General features: G+C 42.9%; 1 pseudogene; it reads left to right on the top strand.

Annotated features, from left to right (window-relative positions):
* Positions 1-5,895: 5,895 nt before the first annotated feature.
* Positions 5,896-6,598, top strand: LOC127683716 (methyl-CpG-binding domain protein 3-like 2B; annotated as a pseudogene).
* Positions 6,599-14,606: the final 8,008 nt, after the last annotated feature.

Here is a 14,606-nt window from a genome sequence, read left to right as displayed (position 1 = left end):
AAATGAGAACAGCTTCCACAGGCTCACGGGTGAGCGCACCCTCCCTCCCTCGGTCCCGAATGCCCCCCCCTCTCTCTCTCTCTGCCTCATGGTTGTCTCAACAAGTAAACCCTCAGCTACTGCTTCAGTGCCCACCTGCCACCTGCCACCGTGCTCCCTGCTGTGATGGCCAAGGCCAAGGACTCATCCTCTGAACTGTAGGCAAGCCCCCAGTTACAAGCTTTCTTTTGTAGGTTTCCCTGGTAATGGTGTCTCTTCACAGCAATAGTAAAGGAACTAGGACAGAGACTCGGATGATTGAGGATGTTGAACATTTCTTTGGGTGTTTCTCAGCCATCCGGTACTGCTCAGTTGAGAATTCTTTGTTTAGCTCTGTACCCATTTTTTTTTAATTTGTTTCTCTGGAGTCTAACTTCTTGAGTTCTTTGTATATATTGGATATTAGCCCTCTGTTGGATGTAGGATTGGTAAAGATCTTTTCCCAATCTGTTGGTTGCCATTTTGTTCTTAAATATCTTCCTTGTTTTCAATTAAAGAGGTCATTTTAGCTTATTGAATGAAGCCAAGGTGGACTTAGAGTTTCCTGTTTGCCTTCCATACAACACACCACAGAGATACATAAATACACCTCATTTGTGGACCCAGTGGACTTGGGTGCTGCGCTCTCTGGGTGCCTGGGTGTCTGTCTATACGCTTCACATAAGCTGCTTCATTCGGTGCTCTTATTCTTAATTTGTGTTCAATTAAGACCGACAAATCAATTTCTTAAAACATAAGAAAAAGGCCATTTCTTCCTTCATGAAAACTTACTTCTTTCTTTCTTTCTCTCTTTCTTTCTTTCTTTCTTTCTTTCTTTCTTTCTTTCTTTCTTTCTTTCTTTCTTTCTTTCTTTCTTTCTTTCTTTCTCTCTCTCTCTCTTTATTTATTTATTTATTTATTTATTTATTTATTTATTTATTTATTTTGGGGGGAAGGGGAGTCAGTTTCTCTGTGTGTTGCCTTAACTGTCTCAGAACTCTCTACTAAGCTGGCCTTGAACTCAGCGATCCACCTTCCTCTGCCTCCCGAGTGCTGAAATTAAAGGTATGCGCCACCACCACCCAGTGAAATTTTTCTTTTCTTTAAAAAAAAAAATTCACATTTATTTCCCTCAGAGGACCAATGGCTTAGATTACAATTTTACCTTCTATTCCTTCAACCTTTAAAGACGTTTGGAAAAGCAACGCACGCTGGTATTGGATAGGTCTCGTATAGATAGAGAGGCACGTCTGTGTTCATTAGGTAGTTCTCCAGTTAAGGGAAGAGCAGAGAGAAAGAGAGCCACAAAGAAAGCCCTGCTCTGTGCTGCTGGCCAGTGTCCATGTGGAAGCTCTTTCATGGGACTTGATTGTGACGCTCACAGAGTTCCTGGAAATTTAGCAGTGGGCTTTCAACCGTCCAGGAGAAGCCAGCTTTGGCGTCTACAAAGCCCCCTAAGGACCACAGTCTATGGCTACTTGACCCTCACACCCAGCACAGTGTCTAGCATCAATAGGCATTAAAGAAATATTTGCTGAGAGACTGTATTAATAATCTGCAGTAAATTAGACAGAGGCAAGTGCCGTGCCACCCTTGTATCATAACCAGACTGCTGCGCTGCCACGGTCTTGACGCATCGCGATGGCTCAGTGTGTGCTACGCTCTGTGGGAAGAGGGGCCAGCGATAGCATCACAGCTTTGCACCTCGTTAGCTGTAAGGGGAGTAAGACAGAGATAAGACCATTGCCGTATGTGCTTTCCAAAGCATTAAGATATATTATATTTGGTTTTGTTCAATTTGGTTAATTTTGTCCATTTTTGGTTTCTAAATGTTTTTAAATCCCCCAAAGGGGAAAAATAGTTTTGTTATGCAACTCTAACCATCTGATAGTTTGAAATAGTAATTGTGATCTTTATTTTGATGATCCAGATACTCTTCATCAGAGCCAAACAACAGGAAATTACCTGTCCAGGACAATCAGAGTTTCCTCCTGATCCTGGAAGTATATGATTTCTCATAGTAACTTTGGACAAAATGTCAGAAGGAGTTGGCCATCCATCCATCCATCCATCCATCCATTCATCCATCCATCTATCCATCCATTCATTCAGTTATTCGTAAGTGAGCAAATTAGTTTTGATTTGTGCATGACCTACAGTTCATACAACCATAGGAACCTGTAGAAAGGAATATAGGCAGTGCAGAGCCTCGTCTAACTTGAGATGACAAATGATCGTCGGCACAGGCACAGCCTGCAGTGACCGGCAACTCAAGCTGACATGTGGGCCGGAGGCCCCAGACCCAGAGCTGTCAGATAAAATGCAAGAGTCCCAGATAATTCTGAACCCTGAGTACACAATGAATAATTACTTCACACAGATATAAATGTCCCAAACACTCTAAATATCACACAGATCATACTAGATGAGAAGTGTATCTGGTTTTGTTTTGTTTTTTTAAATAACACCTGCATGGTTTTTTTATTTTTTGGCTACATCTAGCAGTATGCTATACCAAAGGCATATTTGCTTGAAATCATTTAAACAACACTTTGAAATTTCAAGTAGACTCAATATCTAAATGTGAAACAAAGAAAAATTTCAGAATTCTCTTTATGACCTTGAGTGTTGAGAGCCTTTCTAATGGATAAGTAATCTAGACGGCCTGCAGGAAAGTTACAAAATAGACTCTCTAAGATTTGTTTTTTCAATTTTTCTAAGGGGAAAAAAAGTAAAAGACAACAGTCACTAGGCAAAACCTATTTGCAACTTAAGGACAGATGTGGTAGTGCAACCCAGGAATCCTAGCACTGGGGAAGCTAAGGCAGGAGGATTGCCAAGGTTGAGGTCAGTCTGAGCATTGAAATGAGACTCTGCCTCAATTTTTATTCTCCTATCCTGAAACACAAAGTACTAAACTCCCAAATATGTAAAATAGCCAAAAAATTACATATTACACACCCAAAAATAAGTTTTTAAAAAGTTCAACTCATCCAGTTGAAAAATTCACAAACATAGGCAGCATCCACAGGAAAGGGACACGTTTCATTCTCAACTAACAGAACAAGCAGACGCTCACTTTCACTCATAGACATAAGTGTGTAAGCTAAAACTAGGTCACGAAGCCTCCCCTAAATTCTCAAGGGAAAAACTCCAGAAGCTTAAGAAAATGTTACCAAGATGACCTGAAAATAGCTTTTGTAAGTCATTGGTAAAATCACTAATTGGTAGAATTCTTATGAAGATCCACCTGCCTGTATCTATCAAAGCTTTGAAATATATCTTTCTGTTTGACACAGGCCCACAGCCCCCAATGGAATGCTAAGTAGATGTCTCTTACTATGTCCATACCAATGGCACATTCGGGGAACTGCAGGTTACTGTAAGTGATAAATCCAATCTTACTGAAGACTGTGAAAAACAAAACATCATATAAACATAACCATATATATAATATATAATCATATATGAAAATATATTATACATGAATATATTGTTTGTTCCCAACCTTTGACATATAATATATAGCAACTTTTATTAAAAGTTTTATTGATTCTTTGTGAATTTCACGTCATGCACCCCAGTCCCATCCACCTCTTCATCTCTTCTGCCCTCTGCCCATGGAATTTCCTCCCTAAAAGAAAAGAAAACAAAAAACCATCTCATGTCATGGTGCACAGTAAACCCTTTTGTGCACACAACTTTACTTGCAAATGCTCACGGGAATGATTCAGTGGTTTGGTTCTTCCGCTACACAATCCACTCTGGATCAGCCCTGGGACTCCTGTGGGATATCCTGTTGTTGCCCTGTGTCATGGAGATCCTGTAGCTTTGGATCTGAAAAACCAGCCTCTTCACATGTTCCAGGGGTTCATAGAAGTGGTAGATGTTGGCGTGGGCCAACTCAGAGCCCCAGGTCTGGGCCTGGGTGGCAGCTGAGTTGGTCAGCCCACTAGCTCTCCCATGTTGGCATCAGGGACCAGGACCAGCGCCCCTGCCTTACAGAGGCAAGTGGAGTAATATATATTTAGTAATGTGTGGCAGGAATTAGCTAACCTGCTTTGGCTCCCAGCGGGTTGCTCTTCCAGCAAATGTTCCTCTCTAGTATTCCTGGGTTAATATCATTTAAAATCTATATTTTATCTTTGCTTGGCTCCTTCTGGGTGGCCCCTTATCTTTGATGTCCAAGACACTTCTGGGCAGTCCTTCCCGGGATCGCTTTCCTTCTTGTACCTGCATTTTAGCCATTTCTCCCTCCTGTTCTTCCCTGCGTGGTCCATTCTACCCCTTCTCTTGGTGGCCCTTTCTTCCTCCTCCCTGCACTCTCCCTCCCCCCCCACGTGTGTGTGTGTGTGTGTGTGTGTGTGTATGTGTGTGTGTGTGTGTGTTCGTTGACCCAGAAATTCTAATTTTGCTAAATGCTACAGATGTACAAATAAATCAATCAATACAAAGCTATTGCCTGCAACATTGGTATAAAAATCTATTAACATGTTTATTAAGAGGAGATTGATGAAATAAATTACAGTTCAGTGGGGTATTATATAATCATAAGAAGAGATGGAACTGCTGCTAGGCAAGGCACCCATTTGTAAAAATCTTAACGCTCCAGACTCTGAGTCAGATGATCATGAATTTAAGGCCATCCTAGACTACAAGTTCTCAACCAGCTTAGGATATTTAGTGAGACCCTTTCTCAAAGCAACACACACACACACACACACACACACACACACAAAAGAAAAAGAAGCAGAAAAGGAGGAAGAAGAGAATAAGCTATTGATTTGTTGAGAAATAGGTGTCTATAAATTATACTAATTAAAATAAGTTAAGTGTAGCATTTTGTTTTTTGGAAAAAAGATAGATAATAAATGTGTATGGACTTATAATTGCATTTTAAACACTGTCATGGAATGAAAATTTTTTAAAAAATCAATAGGTGTCCATCAAGAAGGTGGGGATGGTTCTATACCAGAGGAAGACGTTTAAGGGTCTTTTAGGGAATTGCCTTCTAGGCTTTATGTGTGAAATAAGTGAATGCCTTACCAGCTTGAAGAAGAATAAAAACAACAACAACAAAAAAAACCACCCTGGAAACAGTATACCATGACCATCCTCATAATGATCATCCAAAAGGAGGACTTGGTGTCTTAATGATGGGAAATGATTTTTGAGAATCTTGGTTCCATTTCTCATCCCCCATGATTAACTAATGTCCCCAGCAATGTTTTTTCTCGGCTAAAGTCCAACATAGAAACAGCACAGTTACAGGACTTGGACGTTGCTCAGGCTGTTCTGAACCTTCATAATTCCTGTTCTGCTTTAGCCTAAGCCATAAGCAATACATAAGACACATATGCTGCCTCCAAACACAGCGACATGGCTTCTCTGCTTCAGAAATGTAATGCCATTGTAGTGGTAGGCTGACGAGGGAGGCACTGTGTGTATGAAAAGGTAAATGTTTCAGTGAGTGGACTGGGTGAGAAGATGAGAGTGTAATCACTATGCTTACTGTTGAACACAAACCAACTCCCAAAGGGTAGGAATTCATGGGAGAGGAGCCCGTAGGTATTTTAGTCAAGAAAAAATAATGAGGGAAGACACAGAAGTAGGAAACATTGTGCCAGCTCTTCTCCAAAGCTTGCATTTACTTGCCAGCACATCTGTTGGAATTTACTTCTACAGAAGACCAGCTGAAACAACTAGCCTTGTGGGACTGGGCAACTACTAGATTCATGGACTTCCAATTCACAGCTCACTCTGGTTGGGGAGATGCACTACAGACTAAGGCATAGGTGAGACAGACACAGCCATTTCCAGCAACTCAGGCCTTGTCTGCATCTGTATGTTGGAGCCTTTAGGACAGACTCTACAGACATGGAGGGGCCTTCAGGAAACTCAGCTTCAAGCCAGTCTTTTCTAGGAAGACTCACAAGACGTATGATACCCAACATGTTACAGAAGAGAAGAGAGATCCAGGTTGCCCTGAGCAATAAAAAGGCCAAACACAGAACTGGCACTACTTCCAGAGAACTTTGAGGTTAATCAGTTGCATCTTCCCAAAGCCTATGACCATAATAACTTCATACCCTGAGAATGAAACCAGGTACAGGAGAGAGGAAGCGAAGCTGAAGAAACCCCAGCAGCTCTGTGCATTAAAGAGACTGAAGAAACATCAGGCTGGAAACACTGAAGAGAACCTATCATGTCCATTGATGCTTACAATCTCTGTAGAAAGAATTGCACTGGGAATGCAGGGTGAGGCCAACGACCTAAGTGGTGTTAAGGATCAGCTCGCTCCTGGAGAAGTCACCACTGTCAAACCCCCATGCTTGGAAAAGACTCAGCAAGTGGCTCTTCAGCTGTCACCTTCTTTCTCCAGTCAAGGGGTGACAATGCCAGTGCCCCTTCATCTGTCACTATCTTGCTGCATACAAGATGTAACTAATGCAGACATCTGGAAACAGACCTGGAAGGTAATGAAAGCCAGGAAGAAACTGGCAAAGGCTTTGGAAGCACACAGGCTGCCAGGCAGGCAGAGAACATGGGGGAGCAGAGACAGGTGGAAAACGTGTGGTGAGGCCTCTGTGAGTTCTTGAAGGAACTTTTTGTGTTTGTTTTTTGGTTTTTCAAGACAGGGTTTCCAGATGTAACCCTGGTTGTCCTGGAACCCTGTCTCTGCCTCCAGAGTGTTGAGTTTAAAGGCAAGTGCCACCATCATCCAGCAATACTTGTATGTCTTTAAATAGCAAATTTAATATACCAAACTCACTCCTTTTTAAGCATTTGGAAAAGCAAAAGATGTAAGCAGAAGTGTTTCAACTAATAGTGTTTCCATTTTGGATCGAAATGTTCTGTAAGAGATTTCATGTGAAAACATCCTTTTGGGTCAGTTGTGATCCACAGTAGGACTCTTGGATAGATTCGACAGCAACCCACAGAGCAAAGGAAACACCTTATTTTATAGAATTTAGATGAGAAGGGTCTATGTATTTAGCAGGTAGTTTTGTGAGGCTACTAGGTAGTTACAAAAGCTTAATTTAGGCTAAGCAGGTCTTGTGGCCTTGAGGCCTTGGATTGAATCTTCTGTTGTTCTCTAAGGAACTGCTACTTGCTAGTTGTTTAGGTTTAAGACTGGACTTCTAGTTGCCCCAGGCCTGGGAAGGGAGAGAAGCTTCAGCAGGTATGCTAATCCCTCTGTACAGCTATGTCTGAGATTTAACAAGTAGATAGGTTTATATTAGGTTTACTGGGAGAAGAGCTCTTTACTCAAAATTGTTCAATTTCAGGTTATAATATTTTAAAATGTAGTGATTATTGGAGTCTCACTATGTGGGCCAGGCAGGCCTTGAATTTGATCTTCCTGCTATAGCCTGATAAATGTTATGATTATAGGCAAGAATCCCATACCCGATTTTAGTTATTATTATTCACTTTCAGTCTACAGGAATAATCTAGCATAAGGGATTACTTAGTGTTTTATATTAAGTATTTATGTTGTTAACACTTATATTAATAAGCAGTGACCCATGTGCTACAGCACCATTGTCTTGGGACTTGTTTGTTTTCATAGAACTCTCTGTTGCAATCCCAAACTATCAATAAAGGGTTTTATTTAAAAAAGAAGAAATACTGTGCCAAAATCAGACCAGTAAACAGAAGGTGTTTCTTCCATACAAGGTGCATAAAAACAAGGATGGTTAAAAAACAGATTTGAATGAAGCCCCATCAGGGACTGCTCATCATCTGACCCAGACTGCACCATTTTCCTCTTTATTGAAGAGAATGTGACGTTTCTACTAGAAAAACAACATGGGGAATTAAAATGTATATTCTCAGCCTCTCTTGCAGCTATATATAGCAGCAGGCCGAATGCTGGTTACTGGGAAGAGAGAGAAAAGTGTTTTGAGAAATGAAGGTAGTTCCTCAACAGGAGAAGAAAGGGCCCAGGTATTGTCACCAACCCTGAGCCTAAGTCTGAAAGGAAGAATTTTGGTAAAGACACCTACAGCAAAATATAAAAACATGAAGAACAAGTTCTTGGCCCTCCAAGCACAAAATGGCAGCCATAATATTCTGTGAACATTCACACATAGATTATACTATTTTGGTGACCCAGTGACAATGGCAACCTGAGAAGAATGTAGCCTCTTCACACAAAGTGTTCTAATACTCTCAACAATCTCTCAAACATACGCTAAGACTGCCAGAGCTATTCCCAGAATATTGTCAGAAATGAGCCCCACACAGAGGACCAGAGGGCTTGCTGCTGCTGCTGCTGCTGCTGATGATGATGATGATGATGATGATGATGATCCTAGCATGTCAGAGATAATCAATCTTCATCATCAGCTTGATTGAGTTAAGAAATGCTTAGCTGAGGCACATCTCTGAGGGTGATCCCAGGGTTAACTGAGAAGGGAAAAGCACAGCCTTGAGCTTGTGGTTGAGTAGGGAGGAGCGAGGTAGAAAGATGAGCGCCAGGATTCCTCATTCTCAGACTCCTGATCCAACTATGCGTTGAATCTGATTTGCTGTTTGTTTGTGTCTGGTTGTCTTGGTCCATTTTCTGCTGCTATTTCAGATCACCAGAGACTGGGTCATTCATAAACAGCAGTTTATTTCCCCACAGTGTTGCATACAAGAGCAAGGTACCAGCAGCTGGTATTCTTGCAGGACAGAGGGGAGCGGGAGAGGGGGAGAGAGGGGGGGGAGAGAAAGAGGGAGGGGGAGGGGAGGGGTAAAGAAGGAGGGGGAAGGGTAGAGAGGGAGGGGGAGGGGAAGAGGAGGAGGGGAGGGGGAGAGGGAGGGGAAGAGAAGGAGGGGAGGGGGAAGGGAGAGGGGAGAGGGGAGGGGGAGGGGGGAGAGGGAGAGAGGGAGAGAGGGGGAAGGAGAGAGGGAGAGAGGGAGAGGGGGGGAAGGAGAGAGGGAGAGAGGGAGAGAGGGAGAGAGGGAAAGGGAGAGAGGGAGAAGGAGAAGGAGAGGGAGAAGGAGAGAGGAAGAGGGACAGGGAGATGATCCTTAACCCATGAGGAGCAAACACATGGCATCTGGTGATGCTGCGAGGACTCCCGCTTGCTGGGCACCGCACAGGCCATTTGCTCTTAGAGGACTATGAGTTGATTCTGATTTCTCTACCCCTCCCCAGGCCTGTTTGTAGTCCCAACAATCCATTTGTAAATGCATTGTAAATGTACCCATAAAGAGTACATTTACATCGCGTACTTTATGCCTCCCACAAGGCCCTACTTACCAGCACTGTTTCAACGAGGATCAAGTTTCCGACATATCAGGCCATGGCTTTTGGTGTACCATTGCGATAAACATCCAAGTTCAAATCTTGCTTGTGCTTTAAAATGAAAGCTGCTATTCAGAAGTGCCTGGCCACTCTAGATGGAATGTTCTATGCTTCTGTTTATGAAGCCCATGCCTGTCAGATTATGTATTCTCCCAAGAGAAAGGGCTAGCTGGTGCTGGGCTGGGCTATAGCATGGCGGATAGAGTGTTAACCCAGCGTCCTGGAGAACCTGGACTCAATCCCAGTGCCACCTGAGCCTGAAATCCCAGCACCTCTAGAGAAAAAGGTAATTGTGTTTACTATTACAGTGAATTCGTTTATAGTAAATCAGCACAAACTAAACACAATTCTCTTTTGTCTGTTGTTATACTAACATTTTCCACACTCAAATGGGCACTTTAGCTAACCCAAAGGAAAAAAAAATCTATCTTATTTGTGATCTTATAAAATCTATGTATATATATATAACCAATCATATACTGGTTATTTCCAAAAAAAAATATTGTAGATCATTTCTAGGAACCTAAGCTAGCAGTTATTTTTAATTGTGTGTATATACCACATCCTGATAAATTAAAATTTCACACCCTATTCATTGATTAGAATGACCTATTCGGTAGTTATTTGGACCAAGTAACCCTTCATTTATTCACTAGCCAATTATTGAACACCTACTATGTGTATGGTCTTTCCCTGGATGCTTCAGTAAATTGATACTAACAGCTGACCCACGTGGAGTTCTTGCTCTGGGGTAATTCCTTCCTCCGGTACGCTTGCATTTCAGTTTACTTGCGCAAGAACTCTCACAAGGAAAAACCATTGTTTGAACTGAAGCTTGAGAAATAAGATTTCCCACAAAGAATGAGGAAAACCAGAAAACAGCATCAGCAACAAACAAGAGATAAAGAATCTGCAGTTGGGGGCACGTCCCTACCACAGGGCTCATGGGGGAGGACAGGCAGACAGGCTCATCTGGAACCTTGGTCAGGAAGCTCAGGGGTATGGAAATGTAAAGCAATATGCAGATATGAGTGATAGTTAATTAACACTTGCTCTTTTCATTGGACCTACTGAAGATTTCAAATATTCTCTCTCTCTCTCTCTCTCTCTCTCTCTCTCTCTCTCTCTCTCTCTCTCTCTCTCTCTCTCTCTCTCTCTCTGTGTGTGTGTGTGTGTGTGTGTGTGTGTGTCTCATATGTGTGTTCTCTTGTGTGTGTGTGTGTGTGTCCATGTATGTGTGTGTCTGGTAAATGTGTGTAAATGTTCAGGCACGCACACCAATGTGCACGCACATGGAAATCAGAGCAGGGTGTTAGGTGTCTTCCCCTATTGCTCTAGGCCTTATTCCCTTGGGACAGGTTCTCTCTCTGAAGCCAAGGCTCACTGTTTCAAGCTCTCAGGATTGTCCTGTTTCTGTCTCCAATTCTGGTGTTACAGATATGCACTGCCATGCTTGGGTTTGTATGTGGGTGCTGGGATCCAGACTCAGGTCTTCGTCTTTGCCCGGTGGGTGGAATCTTAAGAGAAGCAACGTGCCAGGAGTTGTAGAGTGAACACTACCTTGCATCAGGGTGCCTCCCCAGATGTTTTGATGCTGGCGCAGTTGTAGTCTCTTTTGAAGCACCCACTGAGCGTGAAGCACTGACCCAGACTCTGAAGATGTAAAGCCAAGGTCAGAATTGTGCCTTGTGAAAGCATCCAGCTTGGGGTAAAGACCGACACCCAAGGATCGGCGGTGGCTTTGACAGGTGGCTGTGTTGGCTTGGCGATGCTGAAGGTCCTTGGGCACGGAAGAGGATAACGCGTTTCGGTGAACTGAAGCTCTGGAGGAGAGAGCTCTGGAGAGGAAACAGTGAGAAGCCAGTAGCCAACACTGAAACAGCATGTGCAGATGTGCCCTGAGGTCGGGAGGACCCGGCACGCTCCAGGGGTGCGGGGGGTGGGGGGGGAGAGTTGTTTTCCTTTCCAGACTTTGTGCTTCTCTCTCTTACTCTGTGAACCACATCTCTACCCCCAACCCCTGCAGCAGACCTCAGAAATAGATGGGGGAGGGATGGAACTAGGGAAAAAAGCAGAAACCAAGGAGAAGCAGGACCTCAGAGAGAAGAAAATGAGCAGAAAATTATCAGAAAGAATGGGAACACGGCAGGGAAAGAGAGAACAGGGTAAGGGCGCATAGGACAGGACAGGGAGCAGAGGTCAGGGCAAGGAATGTTAGTGGCACGACTCACATACACACACAGCATAACACACAGAGACATATGCCATGTACATACAACAACACACCACACACCACTACACACACACACACACACACACACACACGCAAACAACACCTAACACCACATATACATAACACACACACACACGCAAACAACACCTAACACCACATATACATAACACACACACACACACACACACACGCAAACAACACCTAACACCACATATACATAACACACACACACACACACACACACGCAAACAACACCTAACACCACATATACAAAACACACATTGTACACACACATATTCTCAGAGCACAGGCTTTGAGAACAATACCCAGATTTGTTTTGAAGAGAATGTTTAAACAGAAACTTGAGGTCCTGAGCTTTCCCACGAGACACCATTTGAAAGCAGGAAACCCTGATGGGTGGATTCATAATAATGTTCCTCAGGTATAAACTAAGGCTGGGAAGGCTGAGCAGCCATGTTGGCATTGGTAACTGGAGAGGCTCGCGCCTGAGTCTGCAGATCTGCACTTCCAGGCAGGTGAAGGCAAGCTCTAAAGCACCAGCAGTCCACACCCTCGCCTGCCTCACGCTTCGCTGACAAGAGCCATTGCCGTCTGACGCAAACAAACCCCTGGGAAATGACATCCTAGTCACATGCATGGGTGACCCCTCATCTATTCCAGGCTTTACAGATTATCTGTGATCAATGATCAAGAAGAAACAAGAGAATAAAATACAAAACCAAGACCCTACAATCTCCAATTCAGCAATCGATAAAGTACATGAGAGATAAAGTACATGAACATGCTTATGTGCACACAAACACCATACCACACAGAGACACACACAAGACCTAATATCATATATATATATATATATATATATATATATATATATATATATATATATATATATATATATATATCACATATATTATGCACACATACATCACACATCATAACAACATGCCTAACATTTCCCGCCACATACATATATCTTGGTCACACACACATATCACACACATCACATACACGCACTCACACACATACATATAGTCACACACAGACACCTTACACACACACACACTCCCACACACATACATATACTCGCACATATACACATTCACACACTTACACACATACACATTCACACACACACAGAAGCTACTGAAGAGTAAAAGGCAGAGATTCAAATGCTAAGAAATGCAGAAAGTTTCTATAATTCATTCGATTCTGAAGTGACAGAAAACAAAGATACATGAACTTGGGGTGATCAGCTAGGCATGTGGTCACCTTCTTCCTGCGGGTGGTCAGCTAACCATGTGATCAGCCTCTTCCATCAACTATCTTCATGAATTTCCACCATTAACAGTGGCTATCTTGCACAATCACATACATGCCCTAATATGTACTTTTTTCATAACTTTTTTAAAACTTGCATTGGTATACAGTCATTGTGCATGGTGGTGGGGGCCATATAAGGACATTTCATCAAACAGTCCCCTCACAGCAACCCTCCCCCCCGTTGTTTCTGTAGCCAGTGTCCTACATACATGCACGATTTCATGCATCTATATAAAATCTAGGGACCACAAATGAGCAGAAACATGAGACAGTTGTCATCCTGAGACTGACTTCATGTGTTTCAGTTTATTATCTCCAGTTGCATTCATTTCCCTGCAAACAAAATAACTTCACACTTACAGAAGGTCCCCTGGGCATCCTAGAGCACAGCTCCCTTACCCAGTCCATTTCCCACATCAGCTGGTCCCGTAGCTCATCCATTGTGAGTAACACTGCAGTAGACACTGAAGAGCAAGTATCTCTGTGGTGTGCTGCCCTTTGTGTCAACTCTCAGGAGTGAAGCTCCATCACACGGTTCATCTGTTTTTACCTTTATAAAACCCTCACGCTGATCGCCGTAGTGGCCAGACTACTTTACATTCTTACCAGCACTTCTTGAGAATTCCCCTTTGTCTCCATGCTAGCCAGCATGTGTGGTTACTTGCTTTGTATATGATTTTTAATAACAACAGTAATAATGCAATGATACCATACATATCCATCCGTGGCTATTAAGTATAAAAATATAGCCTGGATGCTATTCTAATTTTCACTTGATGAATGTACTATAATTTTTAGTCACTTCTTTATGGATGGTATTAAAAAGGAATTCTGTTTTTACAACCACAAATGATGTGGTTTGTATCCTCTGTGTGTGTGCTGGGAGCAGGAACTCAGGTCCTCGCACATGCTAGGAAAGTAGCCTACCGTTGAGCTCAGACCCAACCCCAGCCATCACTGAAATAATACCCAGGCATACTCATGAGCTTTGGTTTGATTTCTAGAACTGAAATTAGAAGCTCAAGGTATTACTAATTTTCTTTATTTTGGTAGATAATAGTTTCCTCTTCAACCAGAACTTATAAGATGCAAGCCCTTGGTTTGGTTACCACCATTCATGTAGAATCTCACATTGTCAGAAAAATCAAGGTTCACAGTTTCCTGTAAGGAACTATTTTTTTTCTAAAACAAATGGGAGGTTTTGCTTTGTTTTGTTTTGTTTTTTGTAACTCAGTAGAAAGCTTGGAAATTGTAATACATAATGAGTATCACTGGAGTCTCGTGAGAGGCAGCAGGGATAGAATCCCAGTGCTGGGGACCCCCAGCGTCCCTGTGGAAGCAAAATCAGGATGGCCATTTAGTGGCTTCCATAAAACAGGGCCTGCAGCTGAGACTCAAGAGAGCTTGGTGCACAGGAGAGAGGGTAGGTGGCAGGCATTTATGGATACTGCAAGCCTGTCAGCACTGTTCTGCCAATGAGTAATCACTGAACGTCCACCACATACCCAACACCTCTGTGCTTCAGGAAGGCACCAAGGGTGTACTCAACCCCTTGGGGGTCTCTAGCCACCCCAACTTTTGCCCCTTCCCCCCCTTGAGTAGGAGTTACTCGGATGATTTGTTCATTCCAAAAGTAGAACATTTAAGTGCGTCCTATGCACTGGGTGGATTAGGACAGCCAATTTGGGATTGCCACTCAAGGCTGACGTTTCAAGA

Source organism: Apodemus sylvaticus, chromosome 4, assembly GCF_947179515.1.
Source record: "Apodemus sylvaticus chromosome 4, mApoSyl1.1, whole genome shotgun sequence".
NCBI classification, from domain to species: domain Eukaryota; kingdom Metazoa; phylum Chordata; class Mammalia; order Rodentia; family Muridae; genus Apodemus; species Apodemus sylvaticus.
Note: the sequence above shows the minus strand (reverse complement) of the source record. Positions and strands in the feature narration are given on the sequence as shown.